This window comes from Echinops telfairi, unplaced genomic scaffold (genome assembly GCF_000313985.2).
Source record: "Echinops telfairi isolate 266 unplaced genomic scaffold, ASM31398v2 ScPeMD7_7400;HRSCAF=8409, whole genome shotgun sequence".
NCBI lineage: Eukaryota > Metazoa > Chordata > Mammalia > Afrosoricida > Tenrecidae > Echinops > Echinops telfairi.
In genome coordinates this window covers 61558332-61572040 of record NW_022111300.1, presented here as the reverse complement: position 1 = coordinate 61572040, position 13709 = coordinate 61558332, and positions in this window count along the sequence as shown.

Here is a 13709-nt window from a genome sequence, read left to right as displayed (position 1 = left end):
TTGGTATAATGTACGGTCGTGTTTTGTTTTGTAGGATTTTCTGCATAGGAGATCCAGGATAGGGACATCTAGTCGCTGGACAGGGCCACGGCAGGGGAGGATGGGGGGATGTGGGGAACTAACATCTGTGAGTTGAGAGGAAAATGTCCTGAAACAGATGTGGTGATGATTGCACAGATATTCTTAATACGAATGAATGACCCTCTCTGGGGCTCCAGAGACCCTCAGTGTTTAGGGGTGCATTCGTACTTCCTCCCTGGTGCCAGGGGCAGCTGCTCACTTGCTCTCTCCCTTGAAGTGGAGTGGAGTCCAGACACTGCCTCTCCAGGGAGACTTGAGAGCAATGGGGCATCTTGAAGCTTCAACTCTCCTTCCTCTGAGTAGAAGAGGGGGGGGGGTGTTCACAGACTCACAGGGAGAGCGGGGTAGGGGGTGTGGTGGTAGGGCGGGGGGGCTTGCTTCCTGATATGCCCCACTCCTGGGAGAAATATGCTCAGGAACTTCTGCTTTGAACTGTGATACAGATAAAAGATGAACTCTAAGATGTTGGTTTGCTATTTTTGACAACAACTGGTGTTACCTAAAATAAGGCAGGGGTGGGGTGGAGAGTATTTGCCTTATTTCAATGTCAGTTTTTCTGCTGGAGAAGGTTATGTGTCAATGTGACTAGGCCACGGTTCTTTCTCAGTGGTGTGTCAGATGGGAACAGCCAATTAGGTGGAAGGGGAGTTTCCTTGATGGGTATGGCCTGCTCCCAATATACATGGATGTTCTCGGAAAGCTTGCTCTCCCAACCCTGCTTCTGGTCCTGTGTTCACCTTGCCATCCTTGGGCCTCCGGTCCTTGGGATGTGAGCCAGCAGCCTGATGCCTGACGTTGCATCTGTCAGCCCTGCAACTCCTGCTGGAGTCAGGAGAAGCCTCCAGCCTGCCTCCTGGCCCGCAGATAGGGGACTCGGCAGCCTTCACAACTGCACGAGCCATTTCCTTGAGATACATCTCTCTCTGTATATGCACCTGACTGCTTTTGCTCCTCCAGAGAACCCAGCCTAAGATAATAGTTACCAAGAGTACATAGATTTTCCATTCCATCACTGCTGAAATGAGTGAGAAGAAACGCCGTGCAGGCTGTATCCCAGGCCCACAGAAGCAGTGAGAGCACAAGGCCCCAATGGACGCCCTTGGGTACGCCTGCTTCAGAAGACCTCTGTAGTTTCAAAGAGCTGAGACGTTACTTTGAGGTTTAAGGTGCGGCTGACCCCTGCTGTGGGCTTTAGCAAAACTGAACAATCTAAGAAGCCTGAAGGAGAATTATGAATTACGGTGTTGGTGAAGAAGAACGCAAGTACGGACTGCCAGGAGAACAGCACTTCTCTCTCGTAGAAAGTGCGGCCAGGAGGCTCCTTAGAAGTGAGGATGGGGAGGCTTCGTTTTGCTTCTCTTGGACCTCTCTCTCCCCGTCTCTCAATCTCATTGGTTCGCTTCCCCACCCGCTCACTCTGTCATTGAGTCAATTCCAAGTCATGGCCATCAGGAGGGACCACACTGTAAGTGGGCACTACGCTTGGTCAAGGAGAGGGTCTGTGACATTTCCTGCAGTGATGCCTGGAGCAAACTCGTGGGTGACGCTCCACCACCCGTGTTAGAAACAGTGAGTGTTGTCTCTCATTGGCAGCCAACTTCACTTCCTTGCTGATGGAGCTACAAAGAGCATTGTGGTAGTCTGGGTACTTTAGAGAAACAAATGCACAGAAACTCGTATATGAGAGAATTTTATATAAAGGTTAAGTGAGCATCAAGAAAACATCCCAACCCAGTGCTGCCCAAGCCCACAAGTCCAACATTAACCCATTAACCCATTAACCCATATGTCCAACACCAATCCACAAAGTCCTCCTCCACATCACAGAACAGAGGCAATGATGCCGACTGCAGGAGGAAAGCCGAGTCAGTGAATGTGCAAACATCTCAGCGCTGGCAGGGGTCTCCACACAGGTGCTCCAGCACCCAGGGCTGCATCGGGGTAGGTCCATGTGGCTTCTCCTCAGGGATGTCTTGTAGGAAGTCAACCTTGCCAGCTAAAGCAGGGAACTGGCTAAGGCAGCTGCACCCTGGTCCGACCATCATAAAGCAAGAGACCCGAGAACTAGAAAGGCGAGGCTCACCGTGCCATTTATCTCCCCACCCTTCAATTAGCCCCACAAGTGTTTATCGGCCAGGTTGGCACAATAAATTAACTATTTCAAGTGTTCTCCCCCCTCTTTGGGCAGGTCTCTGATCACACTGTATCGACGGTCATGGAGCTATTTGGACCCGTCTGAGCTATGGACAACAGCTCCTACAGTGTTGGGATAATGGTCCATCGAGTGGTCAGGCCCATCATGGCAAGTCATGCTGGTCTCCTGGGTAAACTCCACGTAGTTACCTTTTGCTCCTTGGACAGTCAACATGGCCATGCCTCTCCCTCTGACTTCCAGGGCAGCATGTGTCTCTGGGAATGATGCTGCCCTCACTCTCTGGCTGCTGAGAAAGGTGGCAGTGGACCACACACAATTGAACAACATGGGAGGGGTGGCTTCCTGTTCTCTGTGCTAGGGATTGACATGTGAAATCGATGTGTTCTGGGGAAAGGGAGGTGTGATGGGCAGGCAGGAGCACGCAGGGCACTGGTGCTGGCTGGTCTGGCCAAGCCCTCCTTAGCCCGATCGCCCGAGCTTGGTGCCCCATGGCCTGGGTCAGCCAGAGTCCTGCTCGCCGTGCCTGTCTCTGCTCCTGCCCGGAGGCCGTGTGGCACCTCTGGTCTTGTATTTTGTGCTTGCTTGACTCATGGTCTAGGACGGGCCCTTCGTGCAAGTGCTGGAGTCGGAGGGTGAAGTTGTCACTCCTGCCCAACCCCAAGATGCCCCCCCCCAATGTTGCACCACGGTGCTCTACACCTGGCCCTGTGCAGCACTCCACAGCCCCACAGGGCTCCCACGGAGGGTCTGTGCTCCTTCCCCAGGTGCGCCCGTGCGACGTCCTGTCCACCTGAGCTGTCATAGAGTCCCTGACCCAGGTCTGCCCACTCGAGCTGTGACGTAGCTTTGGACCCTGGGTCCCAGAGGACCCTGCCAGCCCTCTCCATCTGCATCCCTGGCAAGCCGATGGTGTGAATAATCACACGGGGCCCACAAAGGGTTCCTGTGTCCCCAGACCAGCCCATTACCTGCTCCACTGAGCCGTCTCTGGTTCACGGGTGGAGCTGTTGCCCGGTGGTGGGGGTGCTGCCCGCCAGCGCCTGAGAGGGAGTGAGCATTGTTTTCCATTATATGTATACTTCATGAGAAAAATGTGCTTGCCCAGCCTTCCAGACAGGCCACTTGAGTGCCAGATCAATTGATAATGTCACACCGACCGGGCGGCATGAATCCGTCGTCGGGTTCTTTCTGACTCACTTTTACCACGGCGACTGAGTGCCGTTCCCACGCTGCATTCACCCTGCACGTCCAGAGGTGCATGACCATCACCACAGCCAATTTTGGAACACATCCTTCACCCCGAAAAGCTGTGTCAGCCAACAATCACCTCCGGATGTCTCCCTGGCCCCCACTTAGCTCACTCTGTCTCTTTGGTCAGTGCTGGGCAGCCTCACTGCACAGCACTTGCGGCTACTGCATCCTGAAGATCCTGCCTTAAAAGCAAAACAAAAACCAGTGCAAGGTTCACGGCCCTCTCCAGTCCAGCAGGCTTACTGGTGTCACTGTTCCCACCGCTCCCTGCAGATCTCTTTGCCACAGTGTGCCCAGTTTCACCACTTTTTGCCCATGTCATCGGACACAGCCCAGTGTCCGCGTGACTTCTTAGACGCCAACTCAGCTACGAGGCGATTCCAACCCAGAGCAACCATACAGGACAGAGTAGAAGTGCCCACAGGGTTTCCAAGACTGTCAGTCTCTCTGGGAGCAGATGGCCTCACCTGCCTTTCTCCCATGGAGCGGCGGGTGGATTTGAACTGCTGGCCTTGCAGGTGGCAGTGCAACATGTAACCCATTTCCTGGGAAGCCCAAGCGTGTATTCGCTCTATTGCAATGGTGAGACCGAGCCTGCAGCATCTCCGTGATGGGCCAGTCAGCATGGCACATGTAAACCACCGCCTGGCAGCCTGGGCTGGCTACTTGCAGGTTCATGGGCCTCAGAGCTCCACCGACCTTTCTGGCCCAGAGATGCTCCTTTGGCCGCCGGACCAGCCTGTGTGTCACCCTCGTCTGTGGGTGGGCGGACGGCTTATGTAGCCACTGGCAGTTCGGGTGATGCGGCTGCTGTTGGATTCTCCTTCTTCTCGGCTCCCGAATCAGCCCTGACTTCAAGGCCCTCAGTCAGGTGAGTCGTTTTGTGCTAATTAAGGGAGCACCCAGTTAAGGGTCTTCATCTTCTTGTTCCTATTCCTCCTTGTGACTTCTTGGTATCCCTGGAGTCAAAGCACCCATGGAGCAGAGCTGGATGGTCAGGTCAGAGAAGTGAGGCTGGTCATCGACAGGACCCTGCATTCTGACTCATCACCAGCGGGTGCTCCAGTTGGCCTGCAAGACGCAATGGGGGCGAAGAATAAAGGCACCGGACACGTGGGTTTGACAGAGGACATTTCTACCAACGTGTGTCCCTTTGCTGTAAACGTGTCCATGAAAACAGCAGGGCATGCAGGGGACTAAGCTGTGAAAGCTTCCTAGCCATCACCCCACCCAACCCCTCGGGGAAGGAGTCCCAGGACTGGATGCTGGGTGCTCAGGACCACAGTCTCGGGGGATAGCAAGGCCAGTTGTCATAACGTGTCCTGCAAAGGTCACCCCGGCATCCCAGTTTGCTAATGATTGGGGTCTTAAAGGACCGTGACGGGCCCTGTGAGGTGCATCTCCGGTTGTCCCTTCTCTAGAGCAAAGAACAATCAGAGGAATTGAAGATGCAGGAAACACTGAGTCCATTGGAGATCACCTGAGCCCTGACGCCAGGACCAAAGGAACTAGATGGTGCCCGCTACCCCTGTCCACTGCTCTGCAAGGGGTCCCATTAGAAAGCCTGGACCGCATGGGCGGAAACCGGACCGTGACTCAAAGTCACAGGAAAAGACCAGGTTGAGTGGCCGGCTTGAGACTGGTGAAACCACCTGGACTGTGGACCCCTGTCATTCCCCCACCCAGAACAGAACTCACACCCACGGCTCACTTGTCAGCCAAGGACAGACAGGAGCTCCACACGCTTCACACAGAGGTCAGAGGTTACAACAGAAGGAGGAGTGGAAACAGGAAACGCAGGAGGAAGTGGGGGAAGGAGCTGCCTGGGAGGACCGCATCAGTGGCACGAAAGCCCAAGATCTGCTAAGGAGCCATCACCCACCTCACAGCGAAAAGATGGAAGCCGGAACCCAAGCTGCGACGTGGGGCCAAGGCAGAGATTGCTCAATGTCACCTTGGCTGGAACTGGACAGAGACAGTGGCAGCCCTGAGCCTGGATGGCCGCACCCCCTGCCTGGGAAACACACAGGCAGCCAGCCTCGGTGGGGCGGGCGCACAGGTCTAGGGGTAAGTGGCCACATCTCCCTCGAGTGATGTCCCTCTTCGTCCATTGCCATCATGCGGGCTGGGGAGACAGCGGCTGGTGGGTCTCCCAGGAACCTCTCACATTTGAACAGCACCTCACAAAGGGCCCTGCCACCTTCTCCTACTTAATCCCGGATGGCATTGGGCCACAGCCTTCCCCACCCCCAGAGGGGCCACGGAGGCTCAGAGAGGCCATGAGCGAAGAGTGCCCAGCCCAGCCCATCCCACAGCAGCCTTCCCCAGGAGGACTTCTCTGGCACAGTTCTGACAGACACACCTGTGCAGCCTCCGGGGCAGGTGTTTTAGTTTCCCGACACTTGGAGAATCGTTCATTTTGGCGCGGTGAGCCTGACTGAACCAGGAAACTGCAGGCAAGGGCCAGCTCCTTCTAGCTGTGAGGACCAGTGGGTTCCTCCTCCCTCCCTGCATTGTGCCTGTGGCTCAGCTGCTGGTCTGAGTCTGTAAGCCGCAGGTGCAGCGGGGCCTTGGCTGGACTCTGTACGAGAGCCCCCTCTCTGCAGATAACGGCCTTGCTCCCTTCTCTCCACATCCTGGGGCGGAGTGAGGGGTGCGTGGTGCACAGCAGGGGCAGGGAGACACCTTTAATCTCCTTGCCCCCTCCCACTGCTCCTACAGTTTTCTCTTTGACGTAGGGTTTCGCAATTTTCCCGTATCTGTCTGCGTGTGGCTTTCTTTCGATAACTTCTCTCTGGTGAATGTGGGACTTTGGTCGCATGTCTTTCAACATTGCGAGCCAGCCTCTTCCCATCTTGTCTTCCAATGTCCTCTCTAGTCAATGTTCACCGGTCTCTTTCTACTCCAGATGCGCGGGCGTGTCTGCGCTTGTGTTCCAGGTGGACGGAGCTCACTGTCCTCGCAGTGGTGATCCTTGTCACCCCTGTCTGGGACAGTAAGACCATGGAAGGAACCACGTTCACACGACTGGAGAGCATTGTATATATATATATACTTTTTTAAAACAAAGAATGACTCCAATGGCCTTTTAAGTGACGACTATTGCCCTCTTCTTGTCTGGAGCCCAGGAGAGGACACGGAAGACTGGGAGAACAAGTCAGGCCCCACAAACCACAGCTCATCTCCCTGAGACCAGAAGCACAAGCTGGTGCCCAGCCACCACGGATGGCCGCAGCTGATGAATTCTGACAGGCAGGAGCGGCCATGTGGGACAGAGCTCCAGTTCTTAACACCTTCAGACTTCCTGGGCTGCTTGCCACCGAGGACAGCGCCAAATGATTTGCCGGAGATACTCCATAACCCTTAAGCCCTAGCAGCTCCCTAACTGACAGAAGTAAGAGCCACCACCTATGACCGCTGTGTGCCCGGCAGAGCCCGTCCCTTTGAGAGCAACTTGCTGACCCTGCCCAAAGCAGAGACGGAAGGCTGAGTCTGACCGGGCTGGACCAGCTGGCTGGAAAGGAGACACCCAGGGAGATCGTTGACACATTATGAAAAATTTGACCAGTGTCACGGAATGACTTGTGTGTTAATTACTCAATGGGAACCCAATTTGCTGTGTAACCTTTTAGACCAGAGACACAATGGAATATATTTTTAGGAAGAATGGCTCCCGGGTCTCTGTATTCTCCGTACCTTCATGCTCAACACTGTCCATCTCGCCACTGGTTCTGAATGACACTTGCTTCCCCTCTGTGTGCGCTCTCGGGCCCCAGATATCATTCCCCAATCTGGGGGGTGCAGAGGGGCGGGCTCCCTGTCTGGAGGGTCACATTTTCAACACCCACCAATGCACAGAAAGGTCTGTGCCAGCCCCTGGTGTGGAGCTCACTGTGTCTGCTACCCAGAGCATGCCAGTCTTGAGTGTCAGAGATGGATGGCCTTTGAAACCCCAAGACGTCACTGGATGGAGACGTGTGCCACTGGTGTTCAAAAAGCATAAAGTCCTCTCCTGTAGTTCTGGGTGACTTAGATGATATCAAAGAAGGGGTGTAAATGGTTGAGTTAGTTTATTGTGCCAACCTGGCTGATAAACACAAGTGGGGTTAATTGAAGGACGGAGAGATAAATGGCTCCGTGAGCCTCACCTTTCTAGTTCTCTGGTCTCTTGCTTTGTGATGGTCGCACTAGGGTGCAGCTGCCTTAGCAGGTCCCTGCTTCAGCTGGCAAGGGTGACTTCCTGCAAGACGTCCCCAAGGAGAAGCCACATGGACCTACCTCGATGCAGCCCTGGGTGCTGGAGCAGCCGTGTGGAGACCCCTGCCAGCACTGAGATGCTTACACATTCACTGACTCGGCTTTCCTCCTGCAGTCGGCATCATTGTGTCTGTTTTGTGAGATGGAGGAAGACTTTGTGGATTGGTGTTGGACATATGGGTTAATGTTGGACTTGTGGGCTTGGGCAGCACTGGGTTGGGATGCTTTCTTGATGCTCACTTAACCTTTATATAAAACTCTCTTTTACATGAGTTTCTGTGGATTTGTTTTTCTAAAGTACCCAGACGAATACAACGGTTGTGGACATGGCATGGTGACAGTGGACACAGCACGGTGATGGTGGAGATGGCATGGCGACGGTGGACATAGCATGCTATGTCATAGAATCAAAACAGAGCGGACTTCGGGAGCGCTTTGCTCTCCAGAACCCCTGCTCCCCCTTCTGGCTTGGCACATGCCTTTCTGGGTGCTCCCTGCCCAAGCTCACTCCTGAATGGAGGTACTTCCTGAATCCCAAGATTGCCTCAGCAAACCTCTCCTCTCAGGACAGACCCAGACTTGCTGGGTGGGCCATCAGAGGTGGGAGCTGGAGACTGCAGGCAGGGGGCAAAGCCAGCTTGCCCAGCCTGGCATCTGCTGGGCTACCTCGGGGCTGAGTAGCTCCACTCAGCAGCAGGTGGGCTCAGCGAGGGCACACAGCTGTGACACCGAGAGGGTGTCTGTCACACGCAGGAGAGCGCACGGCTCCTTCGCCTCCGGTGAGGGAAGGGATCTCAACACACTCCTGGTCCTGCTTAAGTCGATTTGGGGAACTGGGCAGTGGGAGGTCTCCCGTTTCCAAAGGACTGTTCTGTGGGCAGTGGCTTGCAAATGCGTCTTTCTGCACTTCCCTGCCAGCTTGAATGTTTGAGGCTTCTGACCTTTTAAAAAAATTAGCATCGTATTTATGTCCCTTTGTCACGACTCTGTGTGCTCTCAGAGCTATGGAGTGGCTGGTGGTCAACGCATTAAGCCTCTGAGAGGTTGCCCATTTGGGTCCACTCAGAGTCCACCTTGAAGGAAAACTTGTAATCTCACTGTGAAGACCCAGTCACTGAAAAGCCAGCTGCCCAGGTCAGCCCGGACCCGCGAGGCACTGCATGGATGTGGTCAGGTCTTCTCTTAGCTGGGGAGTTCTGCGTGGACAGATCTCCTCTTCCCTGTGAGGTGCTGTATGGCCGTGGTCAGGTCAGGTCTGACCCATGGGGCGTGGCTAAGAGCGTGGGCCCCTTTCACCTTGAGAGCTCCCTGGTCCCACCGCTGACACCACCACTACTGCTTCCACTGGAAATAGGATGGGGGACAAAGTGTCTCAATGGCTCCAGCTACATTCTTGGTGTTGAACTGAACCTGACATGGCCCCTGCAGCCTGGGGCTGCCTCAGTGGTGGGGCCGTCTTCCCAGTCGATGAGACAACACCTGGACAGGAGCTGGGTGGGCTGTCCTGGCTGCCAGGTCTGAGGCAGTGCAGCGGGTCCTGGGCCCGCGCGGTGTGGCCGGACCTCCTTGGACACGAGCACGGGGAGACGTGTCCCCTGTGCTTTGGCTTCAGGAGAGACCGGCCCTGCAGGAGGACGTCACGCTTGGTAAAAGGAAGACCCTGGTCAGATGTGGGTTGACGTGGCGCGGCTGCAGCAACGGGCTCACGCACAACCACAGTTGTGAGGAGCAGGCAGTGTGCCCTCTGGTTGCCCACAGGTCCTCTGAGCTCCCAACGCTGCCCACCAGAAGGCGAGTCTTCAGGGACATGGGGAGCTGGCGGCATGAAAACCCCCATGAAGAAGGGCAGGATCGAATGATCAGAATCGTCGACTAGATGGGAAGAAGGTGAGCGGGAGACCGACAGAGTGTTAACACAGGGCGCCTTCGGGTGTTGGGATTGTGCAGCGCAAAGGGTGTACGGGCTGTGGCCTTCTCACTCTGCAGCCGTCTTACTATTTTGTAATAAAAGACCGTCAGAACGAAATGGGAGAAACTGAACCAGGGGCCCCGCTGGCCTCAGGACGGAAGGCGAGCTTAACTCAGGAGCACCAGCAGGGGCTTCCGGTGAATGCGGGCTGGCTTGAGTGCACAGGGATGTACGCAACACGCCCCATCAGTGGGCGCCCTGCCACCTGCGGGTCTCCCAAGGGGTCTTTGCATAAAGGGGTGACTTGCGAGGGAGGAGCTTTGGGGGTTCCTAAGGACTCATCTTGACATTCCTCAAGGGACGGAGGGCCGCCACGGGCTTGTGGCGAAGTTGAAGGACCCTTGAAGCAGCATTGGTGAGAGCAAAGGCCAGGAAATGACTTCCGGGAGGTTCCCCATCAGGACCACAGTCCTGCTCCTGCTTCCTGGGAGGGAGGGCTGCCCTGAAGAAGGCCCTGGGAAGACTCCAGTCCGGGTCTCACCCCTTTACCCCCGAGCCAGAGTCCCCAGAGGGCACTTGGAGGTGACACGCGTGCATCCGAGAGCAGAGGCCGCCATCGTCCCTCCGTCCATCTGGGAAGGGGAGGGTGCGAAGGTCTGCTTCAGAGGAGCCACGGGCTTTGTGGTTTATATTTCTGTCTAGTCAGGGTGTCTGTGATTGTGTAACGGGACTTTCTGACTTGCCCTGGTGAAAATGGTGAGGACTTGGCCCTAGAACTGGGCTGTTCAAAAAACAGCAGCGGGGAGGCTGACTGGAGGGTCAGAGGTGACCGACTGAAGGCATCCTGTTGGCCCAAGGACATTTGGGCAGGAGACTCATGGTCCTTGGGCTCCGTTGTAACGACAGCGCTGGTTCCACCCAACTTCCAGGAGGGATCCAAACTCTCTTGTGGCCTCTGGTTGCTCTCCTGGCCAGTAGGCTAGGAGAGGCTGGGCAGTGAGGGGTGGGAGCCGTGTGTCCCGTCCGGAAGGAGTCCATGTTGCACATTAACTAGTCTTGTGACTGCCTGGGAGTTTAGTTGTTTTTTATTTGGTATCTTTTTAGCCAGAGGCCTTTCCTCTGTATTGATAAACCCTGGCTCCACTTTCCATTGTCTGGTTAGTTCCGAGGCACAGGGTCAAACCGGCCTCACGAATCCTGTTGGAAAAGCACCAAACCAGCAGGAGCAACAGCGTGGCCTCCAGTCTGATCAGGAAATGACGCCAGTGGCCTGAGCTTTCCTCCCAGCCTGAGTCCCCACGCGCTCCGTTGGGAATGGCTGCCTGGAGGCTCGCTGTGGCCTTGGCTGACCTGCTGTTAGCCTCCTGCCCACCCGCGTGAGAGCGGCACACACCGGGCAAGCCGGGCCGGCCACGGTCCTGCGTGCTCTCAACACCTGGCCCAGAACCAGTGGTTATGCTCCAAGGGAAATGTTGCCCTCTGTCCCTCACAGTGGCCATGGCCTGGCCGACCGCCCCCACCACTGCTCTGTGTCTGGTGACGAGGCAGATAAGGGACATTTCCCAGTCGGGGGACCTTTGAAGTGGTAGACGGTTTGGTGGCCGTTGGTAATCTAATCTGCTTTCAGGCTTTCTGCCTTCTGCTGTCTCCCGGCTGGTCAACAGCGAAGTCCGTGATGGCTTCTGTGGCCTCCGCTGGGGCAGAATGTCCCCCGAGGGTCACGTGACCAGCGCCCCAGGGACATGTGGGGTGGGGTGGGGGGGTGGGACCTGGTTTTCTGGTTGCTACCTTCAGACAGTACATGGTGCTGACTGCTGGCCAGGCACTAACGGACATTAATTACAGGCTTGTGCTCTTACAGCCCAAAGTGAGCGGAACGAGAGGGCTAGAGGTTACTCGAGGCTCAAGGAGAAGGGGGCAGTCACAGGTGATTCATGCGCGCTTTCCTGAGGGCTCCATAAGCCTGCTGTCAGGTAAGGGCTAAGGAGGTGGTGTCCGGCTGTTGTAGACGTCAGGTGCTGTGGAGTTCAAACTCATGGTGGCCCCGTGTGACACAGAACGAACCCCCACCCGGTGCTGTGCCATCCCCACCCTACTGTGTCTGCGCCCCTGGCTGCAGCCCCCGTGTCCACCATCTCCTTGAGAGCCTTCCTCCTTTTTGACGCCAAGCATGAAGTCCTTCCCCAGGAACTGGATCCTCCTGATAAGCCTGGTTCTGCCCTGCAAATACTGTGGCCGCTGACCTGGCTGTCTGTTGTTGGCCACCTCCCTCAGGACCCCAGAGGTCCATCTTGGGCTGAGGAGGCTTTGGGCCTTGCTGGCACCTCCTGCCAGCCCGAGGGTTGTGCAAACAGTGACAGGGACCCATCGCTCAGCTGGTCCTGCGGTGGGCTGGGGTCCCACACTTCGGATCACGTCCCTTCTGGGCCTGATAAAGCTTCACCCCCAGTCATAGCTGTCCTTGGAAAGGTCTGGAACCCGCCCCAGGGGCACCCAGACAACATGCTGGGGTGAGGCTCCCAGGAGGCTTGAGGAGCGAGCACCCTGTTCCACTTTGGATGTGAAGCCCCTCAGTGGTCTGAGTGTGGTGGGCTCTGGGCTCATGGCCATTTTTCGCTGCGGCTGCTGGAAGCTGTCCTTGAGTGGGCTCTGCCCCAGAGAGATGCCGGCGCAGCAGAACAACATGCTTCCCGGCCTTGGGCCAGCCTCACAGCGGTGGTTAGGGAAGAGCCCTTTGTCTCAGGCCCTGTGTCAGGCCGTCTCCTTCACAGACTTCCTCTTCCATCCACGCACGGTGCCCTTCTCCAGGGACCAGTCTCTCCATCTCATGTCCGAGTCCGTGAGACAAAGGCGCGCTCTGGCTGGACTTCTCCCCATGCAGGTGTGTGTCTTCAGGTGCTCTCAGCACCTGTCGTCAGGTGGTCTTCTGTATCACTAGGTGCCATCGAGTCATCTCCGCCCACGATGACCAGGTGCACAACAGGCGGAAGCACTGCCCGGTCCTGCACCATGCTCACAGTCGTCGCAATGCCTGAGCCCATCTGTGCAGCCCCCGGGCCTGTCCATCTTGCCAAGAGCCTTCCTCTCTCTTGCCACCCTCCACTTTATCAAGCATGGTGTCCTTCTCCAGAGATTGGTTTCTCCTGCCAATATGTCTGAAGTATGTAAGACAAACCCTGACCCTCTTGGCCTCTCAAGAGCACCCTGGCCTGACTTCTTCCAGTATAGATCAGTTTGTCCTTTTGGAAGTCCGTGGTACTTTCAATGTTCTTCTCCAGCATCACACGTCAAATGTATGGACTCTTCTCTGGTCTTCCTTGTTCAGTGTCCACGTTTCACACGAAGGAGAGGCAATGGAGAGTACCATGGCTTGGATCAGGGGCAGTCATATCCTTTAGAGCCTTCCAGACTCTAAAGAGGTCTGAGCAACAGGTTTACCCAAGACCACACATCTTCTGATCCCTTGGCTGCTGCTTCCATGAGCATTGCCTGTGGATCCAAGCCAGACAAAATCCTTGACAACCCCACCCTTTTCCTCCATTGTTCATGACGTCCAGTTGTGAGGATTTCCTGAGGTTGAGTTTTAATCCATACAGAAGGCTGCAATCCTTGATATTTATCATCAAGCGCTTCAATTCCTCCTCACTCTCAGAAAGCCAGGTTGTGCCATCTGCATTCCGAAGCTTGTTAATAAGCTTTCCTCTAATCCTGACGCCACATTCTTCTCCATATAATCCAGCTTCTCCCATGATTTGCTCAGCCTAGAGATTGAATAAGTATGGTGACAGGATACAACTCTGATGCAGTTTTCCCGATTTTAAACCACGCAGTATTCCCTTGTTCTGTTCCCATAACTGCCTCTCGATCCACGTACAAGTTCTGTAGTCCCCAATCTTCCCAACGTTATCCACAGTTTATATGGTGCACACAGTCGAATGCCTTGGCATAGACAATGAAACACAAGTAACCATATTTCTGGCATTCTCTGCTTTGAGCCCAAACCCATTCGACATCAGCAGTGTGTATTAGTCTGGGTACTTTGGAGAAACAAATCCA